At 42.0% G+C, this 10669-nt stretch overlaps 1 protein-coding gene across 1 annotated transcript in view; it reads left to right on the top strand.

Moving 5' to 3' along the window:
- The first annotated feature begins 203 nt into the window (after positions 1-203).
- Positions 204-10669, top strand: part of SEMA3D (semaphorin 3D) — a 366628-nt gene continuing 356162 nt past the window's right edge. Inside the window, exon 1 of the mRNA XM_078674186.1 lies at positions 204-388. The gene's annotated coding sequence lies outside the window, so the exon portion shown is untranslated. The remainder of the gene's footprint in view (positions 389-10669) is intronic.

Below are 10669 nucleotides of genomic sequence, written 5' to 3'. Positions count from 1 at the left end.
TTGGAGTCCGGGACTCGCGGCACCCTGCCCCTGTTGACAGTCCGGATGAATGAGTGGATGCTGGTGTTGCGGGGGTTACACACGGCATTCCCCACCGCCCCGTCAGAGCTGCCGTGGCGCGAGCGCCAGTGACAGACACATCCCTTGAAGCGCGCTGAGCTGGAAGTTTAGACACACTTCAGCGCCAGGCTTTGGTTTTTAGTGGTCACATTTTCCTGGGACGGCTCCGGGCGCGGTCTGCGACGCAGGAGCGCCCTCTGCTTAGCTCTCTTGTGCTACTCACCAGAGGGAAGCGACAGGCGCAGGGCTGATCGGGAGGTTGCTTATCTAGGACTGATTTTTATCACTGCGAGAGCCATTTCGTTATCCAGCCCGGGATAATAAGCAGGTACATTACTTTTTTTTCTTTTGTGATCGTTTTCCACTTTGGACTGACTACAAAGATTTTTAGCTTTTCTTGTGATCTGAAAGAGGGCTCATTTTCCATCCCGCGGACACGTGGATGGGTATTATGCATGTGTCCATACTCATTTTTATTTATTTTTGAAGTTATAGAAATGCTATTTGAGAGAATGCTGTCGGTGTGCTTCTGTACTAATTTACGAACGTATATGCATGTTTGCTAATAATGCACGCATTGTCGAATTTGGGCTACTTTAGTTCCTGTTACATTTTGAGAAATTTCTAGTTTACATTTATTTTTCTATCTGTCAACTTGTAACACCTAGTCATGATTCGTGTGCGTTTTGGCAGAAGCAAAACTGCGCCATGCTGCATAGAGTTGGGCAAATTATAATGTATTGCACTCTGATGTGTTGATTAGGACAATATATAGCGCTATTGAGTTAGACTAAAGTCGTTTCAAGACACGGTCTATTTTTTGTAGAAACCTGACGCACTGCTCCTAGCGCTGCTCCGAGCGCTATCATAGAGCGGCAATGCTGCGGGCCTTGCGCAGGAAGTGCGCACTGCAGTTTTAAGATGAATGTAGCGCTTCTGCCCTTACATTAACACTAACCGTATTTTCCATTTGCACTGTCATCGGGGATGGTGAGTCACACTGTTTTCGTGGTGGAGTTAGTTATTTTAACAAATCCACGGTCGTGACAAAAGATTCGAATTAAACCTCATCATCCAGGGTGTGGGGGTTTCGACAACAGGGTATGGAACGGGACCGTCGCTTCTTTTACCTTCCGTTGTTTGCGTGCTATAAAATGTGAGTAAGATTTAAAAAAAGAAAAGATTCCAGGCCCTTTCTCGTGTGTGCTCAGTATGGAACACTATAAAGAAAGTTGATACTAGAATACTCTTCTTGTTTGTTTATCATGTTGATCCGCGCTAGATTTGTTTAATGTGGAATGATCATCAGAATTAAGCAGCGCTCTTCAAGAGTGCACAGTTCAAAACGTGAAGGATATTTTCACCGTGTTCCTGGTGACGTTTATGTTGAATTATCGAAGTACCTCTATCTCGCCCCATTGGGCAAATTAACCACCCTTAGCTCCGGTCTAAGCAAGCAGAGAGATTATCATTAGCGTTCCACCATGCTTCTGCTCATTGTCACCACAGCGTCCACTACAAGAACTGCCCCAAACAAAGCTGCCCGTCAGGGCTCACATACTGATGAACAGGTCCAGAGACCACAGGTGACCTTCGGGGCTAGTGACACACACTGTCCCTGTGCACCCAGCACACGAGGCATGCGTCGAACTCACATACAGATGACCAGACCCAGAGACCACAGGTGACCTCCGGGGCCAGTGAAACAGCTCACCAGGTGTCCGTCGTGCTGCATGCAGGTCCCGGTGCCTGAAGAAGACGTGCGTTAATTCTCTGGTGTGTAATGCGCTCTTTATAGATAGGGACCTGCACAGGGGTTGGTAGGGACATGAGCAGCGGGTCCTGCCTGGTCATTTTCTGCAGCTGACCGATGCTGCAAGTGCATGTGACAGTTAATTGACTTTTGAGGCATGTCTGTTGGAGCCGGTCACATCTGTCCACAGAGGTGTGTTACCTTGGTTCTTCATGACATTGCAGCGCATCAGAGCAGTGGTGTTGCTTTTAAAATATTACAGTGCTGCATCTCATCGTATACCATGCAGGCGCACAAAGTAAATCCCTGTTGTTTCGGGCCGTACCTCAAGGTAGACACTTGTCTGCCTGCACATCAGTTCAAATGTGTTTATATCTCCGTGGATCATACACAGCCCACCCAGTGCAGGTTGGCAGCTATAGTGAAGTGGGGCCAGGGAGAAAGTGAAGGAACTAGAATGAAGCGACGAAAACAGAGGGCAAGAATGCAAACCTATCCAGGTGCTATCAGCTAAAGAGGGGAAATAGAACAGTATGTATGGAGATCGCTTCATACAACGTGGGCACGAAGAAGCAGAAACCTACATTACAGCAGACCCTCATCTGTGCTGCCAGCAGAAGTCATGGGGCAGCTTGTACCCAGGGAAGGAGTGCGTTATTAGGATGAAGCAGGGTGCATGTTTTTAAAAGTGGAGTGCCATTTGCTGATGAATCAAGGGGGAAAACAGGAATGAACAAAAATAGCTGGGGATGACTTTGTAGGGTAGATAACAAAATTAAGTGGTAGAAAAGAGAAAGAGGAGGGACAGAGTGGAATGAATGGGAATGAGTTAGCAGTAAGGGAGACAGTAGGGACAATGATGTGTCTGTGGTGGCACATGGGAAGATCAGACAGCAATGGGTGGGCAATCAGTTGGGGAAGAGGCAAGCAGAGGAAGTTGCCGGCCAAATTTATGGCACACACATCAACTCATGAAAGGTGCATCTGTTACTGATGAAAGCACTGCAGATCATTCGCCAAGAAGGTAAAAGTAGAGATTAGAAGAACACCAGTAATGTTCAAGAGTGAAGTACAAGACAGGTAAAAGAGAGTCAGAACACCTTGGCATGGAGGATAAAAGAAGGACATGCATTCTGGGTACAGCCTATTTTGGGGGAACGGATGTATATTAAAACTAAGATGTGAAATTAAAACCCAATATTTAGCAATTTTGATAATAGAGAATGCCCTGGATTATCCATCTTTTATTAAGGCAGAGTGGAGTAAGGAGCATGCTATGGTTATGTGCAGAAAAGTACATGGTATGGATAAAGAGGATGGGATAGGAAAATAGATGATTCTTACCATAAAGCGCAGTATCAAAGCAACACACGCTGGTGGGATGTGAAGAGGAACATAGACTCTGGATTAAACTCACTAAAATATCTCAGAATTCCATTCACACTGGTACAAATTGTAGGACACGTATACAGTAGGAAAAGCCAGCTAACTGTCTTTTATAATTTATCATTAGGGATGAAATTAGAGCTGATGTGGATTCTGTTTTGTGAGCACTTCATAGGTTATAGGATTTACATTAGCAGGAGAAAAAAGGCTCAAGTAGGCAAAATCACTGTAAAAATCTTTAAAAGAAGAAGTGATCTTGGGGTGCTCTTGTAACAAAGGCCAAGGAGAGCTCAAAACTGCCCCATTTACAAAAGGGAGATTCCCGAAAGATGAATATGTAAGATGTGGTAAGTGTAGATATCCAGCTTTCCATATTGTCCTTAATATGTATTTTAAAGCCTTTCTAATTGTTTTCAGGTCTGGCAGAAAATTCACTGAAGCTTGGGTCAACATGATCAAATTCCTCTTTGAAGTTGGAAAGTTAGTGTTGTAAATTAGGCCTCCTTTTCCTACAGCTGAGGACTTAGTGGCTGATTATGAGTCTGGCCATCATGGACCACCAAACTCACAGCAGCGCATTGGTGGTGCTCTTCCGACCGTTCTATTAAAGTAGGGCAGTTGGATCGCCATCGTACTGCCGCAACCTCCAGGGATCAGACATCCCTGGCTGTGGCATGCTGTCTTGAGGCAGCAGTATTCTTGCTGGGACCATAATGGTCATGCCAAGCAGATAACGAGTTTCTTCTCTGCCACAGTTTTCATGGAAGCTCCTCCTCCATAGGGTAGTCCTGCCGCAGCACCTTCAAACTTGTAATCAGACCCTTAGACCATATACAGCAAACTGTGTGAGCCAAGTGCTGGCCCGTTTCATCAGATATTCTATATCATACAAAGTTGTATGACATAGAGAGGTGGTATCATAACCACTGGCATTTCTGTTCATTAACCCCATAATATCAAAAAGGTGTGAGACGACTGGAGAAAGTTAGATGCAGTTTACAACAGTAGCTGAATAGTAGGATGGAGGCTTGCTAATACAGGACAGTCAGTCATGCCTCAGAAACAGGGGGCTCTTTTGTTCTTTTATAAGGGAAGAAACAGACACATTGTTGCATGAAGAGAAGTCCTGCCAGACAGATCTAATAGAATTGGCAACCAGGAAAAGGACAAAGGAAAAACAATGGATGAAATAAACTGACGATTTAAGGGAAACCTTTAAACAGCCCTACATTGAAAAGCAGTGAATACACGAAAAAATCTTGGAATGGGATCCAGGTATGTAAACTGTATTAGGAACTTGCTGATAGTTATCACCAGAAATTCACTTAACATTTTTGCAGAGAGGGGCATAATATTCCCAGGCTAAAATGTTGGAAGTCATAACGTTTTGAAAGTCTGTATCATTCCACGGCAATTCGTTTGAATGCAAATGTCTTCCACTGACATTGAACAGGAAAGTAAGGTACCTGACATAATCTACCTAATTTATGTAACTTATTTTATGAGACAAAATGGGAGGATGTGCATCTAGTGGGTTTATATGATATCCACATAGCCACAGCAAATGGAGGGTAAACCCATAGTTCAGAGGCTTCAAATCTGGAACGTATCACTCAAACACAACAGAATCAAGAGAACCCTTTGACTTCGTCGATGATACAATTTGAGAGATTTATTTTAAGCTTCTTTGAACCTAAGAATGTCAGAAAGGTCATAATTATAGTGCTGAATGTCAGGAAGAAATAAGGTAAATGTGTTTCAATATAGTAATCAGTGTTTGATACATACTGCCAACAGATGTGTTTTAGACTTAAAGATGATCAAATAGAAATTTTTATATAATTAAAAATACCCGCACATGAAAATTCTTAATGGGGGCCAATCCCATAGCCAAGGTTCTCAATTTTAACTCTTTAGGAATACTATTTGACGCTAACCTAAAATGGGACAACCTACTTACTCAAAGATCACATTAGTTTGCAGGGGCCTGTGAGGCAGTTTTCAGATTTGCAAAGTTAGGCCATAAGCCAATTAAATAATTTATATCACGGTATAAAAGTAAATCTCTCTCAGTAGGGACATATGGGGCAGGAGAGGGGGTAACGCTAACCTGAGAAAATTGCAATCCTTAGAAAATAAATTTCTGTGTTGGCCGTTTGCCAATTTCAAAATTACCACAAGTTACATTGCACACAAAGAATTCGGCACCCATTACCTGGAGACCACATGAGGATTGCAGCCCTGCTCATGTGGATAAAATGATGGTCCTCAACTGAGGCTGGTTTCTTTCTTCTGGTCCTGGAGGATTGTATAAAGCTAGATAATATGGCTTCAATTCTCTAGCTCGCCTACGTTAAGCAAGCCTTTCAAGACCCTGTTACGCCTAACTTTTTATATTCACCCCTCTGCATTGACACTTATTTTACAAGTTTCAAAATGATGCTAGAATAGCAAGATCTGTAGCTATGAACACTGTTCTCCGTTATCCAACAATCTCAACTACTGATCAGGTGGGTTCATATTTATCATGGATCACTGACCTTAAATATAGATTCTACCCTATACGCCTGAGATTATGCACAGTGCACTTTCTAGTTGCATTTCCAATAAAAGGTTACTTGTCTACTTCCTTGCCTTGCTGCCCATGCGAGCCCCTCACACTACAACCAGTGACTGATATTTTGCTTTTTTGTAATTGGTATAGCATCCCGAGAATACGTTTCCTGCGCCCTATATTGCGATCCCAAGGTATTTTATCTCATAAATAAGACCTGCAATTTTTACAGCACTTAGACACAGAATACACTTGTTACTCAGTGATTAGTTTCATTTGCTGGACACTAAAGATCAGGGAGAAGTATGCCCTCGGAGAAGGCCAATGTTAAAGATCTCTACCTGCATACTATTATGCTTAAAAAAATGATTAATTGAGTTGTCTTAAATCTCTTTGAAGACATTTGATGTATTACATCTTATAACAGAGGTGGAGCCTCTGCTTCTTCCTTATAACACAGTGGAACCTTTTGGAGGCTTTTGTTATTAGGTTTATGCTAATGGAGTGCTCTGGTTTGTACTGCGTCCTTGCCACCATCGCGGTGTTTTGAAATCGCAGACTGTGCAATGCTACACATTATGAAATGCCTATACATAAGTAACGGAATTTATCTTTGCTTTATGTAGATGTTTTTAATTTGTTGCTTTGTGCTTTTATGGTCAAAATTGACCAATTAAAGTGTATGACTGACTGACTGTATTGTAGGCAAACAAAGAACATGAATTTAAAAGGTCTTGAGGGATATTGAGCTGCAGGGTGAATTTGGAGGTGATGTAGACTCTAGCTATGACAATACATCTTTCCATCAAGTGTGACATTGCTATGGAAGAGAAAACAAACATGGCAATTATAGTGAATTGTGGTAAACATGTTTTTTTCGACATAGATGCCGTCATTAACAATGGAGAAGATACACCATTATGCTCTATAAATAGAAAATGATTTACTAGACATAAGTTATTGACTACTATCAGTCATAAGCCTGCTGCCCCCTCCTCTTTTTACACATATACAATATTATTATATTTTGGGGTAATATTTTGTATGAGCAAATCCCATTGGAATGTTGGAACTGGCAATTCCTGGGTATTTCCTTGGTATGTTTGAGAATAGCAATAAACTGTCAAGGTTGTGGGTATTCTCAAAAAATGTTCCACCTTGGAAATGGTCAGAGATGTACTCTTGTGCTGGCAGGAGTAAATCTTCTCTAAAAATGGGAAGGGGGATATAACACCTCTAATGTTGGTGGGATCTAGGCAAATGGGTTGTTGCTATGATTTTCCATTTATTTGCACAATAAATGGTGACATTCTGCATGCTTAATTGTGCAACACACCCAATTACGCGTAGGTGAGAAGACTTGCACAAATGCAAAAAACAAGAATTTATCAAGGGTTTCCTGGAGTAAGCGTGAGCAACTGTGATTGGCATAATTATCTAGCACATTATTTATGACTTTTTGTGAATTTATGCACACCTTAGGAAAAAAATGCGTTGCAGTGTTCTGAATGTAATGAAAACGTTATTCTTTATTTTGGCATATGACAAAAAATATAACCAACAGGAGCCAAAATATACGATAAGATAAGGTGGCACTGCACAAGGTACAAGTAAGATCATGAGTGACCAGCAATTCTTTTTAGGTGTGGCTTGACAGTACATCTGTCGCTCTATCATATGTGATCTACAGAAAAATAACTTTCAGAAACGCTACTGAGAGGGGGGCTTTGGCTGTGCCCATACGTTAATATTCTTGAGTACATCATTTGATTTAGCACACTGCTGAAAACTCTGTCCTCCCATATGGAACGTTGCTAAATATGATCACCGATTGAGGGAGATAAAAAAACAAACACTGCTGTTTTGCCCCGATCATCAGCACTTGACATTGTAGGATTACTCGTTTGCGCATGCGCTAGCCGTTCGGGCTTGACGCATGCGCAGCTCTCGAGTTCGGAATACTGGGTCTGCACATGCGCGTCCAGTGATTCACTACCGCTGAGCCAGCGCGACCATGCCCAGCGCATTCCGGAAAGGAAACGAGTACTTTTACCTTATATGGGCTCCTTTCCGTTAGTGATTATCCAATTTACTCCAACTAATTAACCACACTACAGAGTATAAAAAGCGAGCCTTTGCCTTAACGGCTCACTTTCAGCGGAGCAGCGTTGAGGGGAAGGCAGGCGATCGTTCCATGCAGTCATCGTGAGTAGGGCGAGTTGAGACGGAGGATGCATCTCACAGATCAGTAACCTTGTTTTATTTATTCTCTACGTCACCTCCCATAATACAGCCATTTACTATCTTTTAGGTTGTTTACTGGGCAACGAGGAGTGATACCCCCAATACTACGCTTAGGCTCATGAGGCCTTCCGATTTTTGAACCTAAGTAAGCCTGCACCATCGCTAAAACCATTCTTTTTATTCCCATTTACATCAGGGAGATTGCATGTATGTATGTGTGTATGTGTTTAGGACTGTGTGTCCCCCTATAAGTGTCTTTCTCTCACAAGGTACCAGAGCCACAGTTGAGTTCTGTTTACTCACCTTTACTACAAAAGTAATCCTTTTTCCTCATGTTCCCGGACATCCGACTAGCATGTTGACTATGTTCCTGGACATCCGACTAGTATATTTATTATGTCTTTCTTTTTCAGATTTGTTTAAACGCCAATTGGGCGCAACGTACATACCGACATTTAAAACATTGATAGGTATATTACACATTGTATTTTTATTAAATAGTTTTTTTGAACACTTTCACATTTCATGTGAGTAAGGTGAGGATAATAGTGCATATCCTCGTCCTGAAGAAGGAGCCTTGTGCTCCGAAACATGTTGACACTGTTGTTGGTTGATATACCCTAGTACGTATTCTTTCAACCAGTCTTTGCACTTTTTTAATAATACCAGCCAAGGACGGAATAAATTTCTCTTTTATCCTTAGTGCCAGGTATTTTTTATTCACTTTTTTCACCTCACCTCACTCACATCACTCAATACACACCCTCACATAGCTCACTATTAGGTGCTCCTACGTAGTCGTTTAGTCGCAGCACGCCACATCCCGTAGAGGGGTGCGAAGGCCCCAATGATGAAGCATGACACCAAGGGGCCTGTTGGTGTGTGAGGGGCATTTAAACAACACTGTGTGCTCCCCATCCTATTAGGGACCACTGCAACCCACCTAGTGGATTCTACTTTGTTTATTCATGATGCCTAGGGAGACTGGATCCACTTTTCTCTCTCTCCCCCCTTTTGTTACATTTCCTTTCTTTTACAGATACTAGCCTGTTAAAAGCAAGAGGGAATCCCCCTCTACATATAGACGCACTTTAGGGAGTGCGACACATTAAAAAACAAACACACTCACTATAATTTAGTATTATTTAATTGCACTACATCACTCATTGGTCCTGAGAAAAGCCAGTTTTTAAAGGCCTGGCTGAAACATGTAGACCACACTGGACGTAGGGGGTCATAAACTCCCCAGCACGTCTCACTGCCTTTTTATCCGCTAACAGGGGCCCAGTTAATAAAACTTAACTATCTTACCCTCGGGTACTGGGACCCACTGTATAGCTTTTAAATTTCACTTTCTCACTCACTGCACTGCACACTCAGCAATCATACCAGCTCCGTAGTAATTCTGGCGTTGAAGCACACCCGGGACACGCTAGGTGTCACTGTGGTGGGCCCGATGATGAAGCATGCCACCAACTAGGTTGGTGGGTGAGGGCTTTTATAACAAACCCAATGGTTTTCCAGTTCAAAGGGTACATAACAGAGTCTCGCACCTCTAGTTAGTCCTTATTGATACACCATATATAAATTGGGGATTCGGACTAGCTTACCTAGTCCTCACTCTCTTCTTTGATCAAGCGTAAGCATGAATTATTATTGCATCATCTTAAATACTGTTCACAGGTACTCTGCTATATGGAATCTCACATTTTAATATATTAAGGTTTTTGGTGATGCTACATCATCTGGCAAACTTTCGTAGTAGCAGATTATAACTGTGAAAATCCTCAACAGACGCTTTTAGGATAGCCTAAAATATTGTATGGCAAAAAGCATGTGCTTTTTAGACGATACCCCACTACATCAGTGTAAAGCATTAGCAAAGCCAATAGGTCCATGCGTCGAGACCTATTGGCTTTGCCAATGTTTGTTTTGTTGTGTTTCCTTTGAGCAGCCAGCAGCTCTACAGATAGGGCTACTAAACAGTTTGTTTGACATTCATTTAATCTGCAGTGTACTGCATCACAAACAACCAGTGAGCACATGGTATCATTGTTTCACAGTTTGAAGATCATTGCTACATTTATATGTGTCAGGTCAGTCATGTAGGGTCAGTATAACACTACAATTGTGCACAGTTCGGAGATCACCTCCAACTGCCATGTTTATTGAGTGACCATCTGGTAAGGTATTCCCATAAAGTACTATTTTTATTCACCCATGATGGTTAAACGAACTTCTTCTTATACTGATGGCCCTGTTGGAACTGGAAAACAACGAAACACTATGTTCAATAGCATTGCTAGAAAGATGCTCATTGCTATGCATAACTTTATTATATTCTGTAAACATATGCCTGCTACATAAATTAGGAGGTATGTTTTCTTGTTTTACTGTTTTGTTTAAATGTATCTTTCACATGCCTGTTAAGTTGTGTGTGCTTCATCGTGGATGGGTAAGTGGGTGAAAGTGTAAACGAGTGACAAAATACATGCATGATAAGTTGCTAACTGCCTTCACAGTAGATGTTGATTCAGAGTTCTCGGGGTCAATGGCCATTATTGATCCACAGTATTGAAACCGCCTATATATCCTGCTGACAGAAGATCCTATATGGTGATATTAATGATCAAGATATATGTGCTCCCTGATGAAGTTCTTGTTGAAGGGCA

This window comes from Lissotriton helveticus, chromosome 1_1 (assembly GCF_964261635.1).
Source record: "Lissotriton helveticus chromosome 1_1, aLisHel1.1, whole genome shotgun sequence".
Taxonomy (NCBI): domain Eukaryota; kingdom Metazoa; phylum Chordata; class Amphibia; order Caudata; family Salamandridae; genus Lissotriton; species Lissotriton helveticus.
Note: the sequence above shows the minus strand (reverse complement) of the source record. Positions and strands in the feature narration are given on the sequence as shown.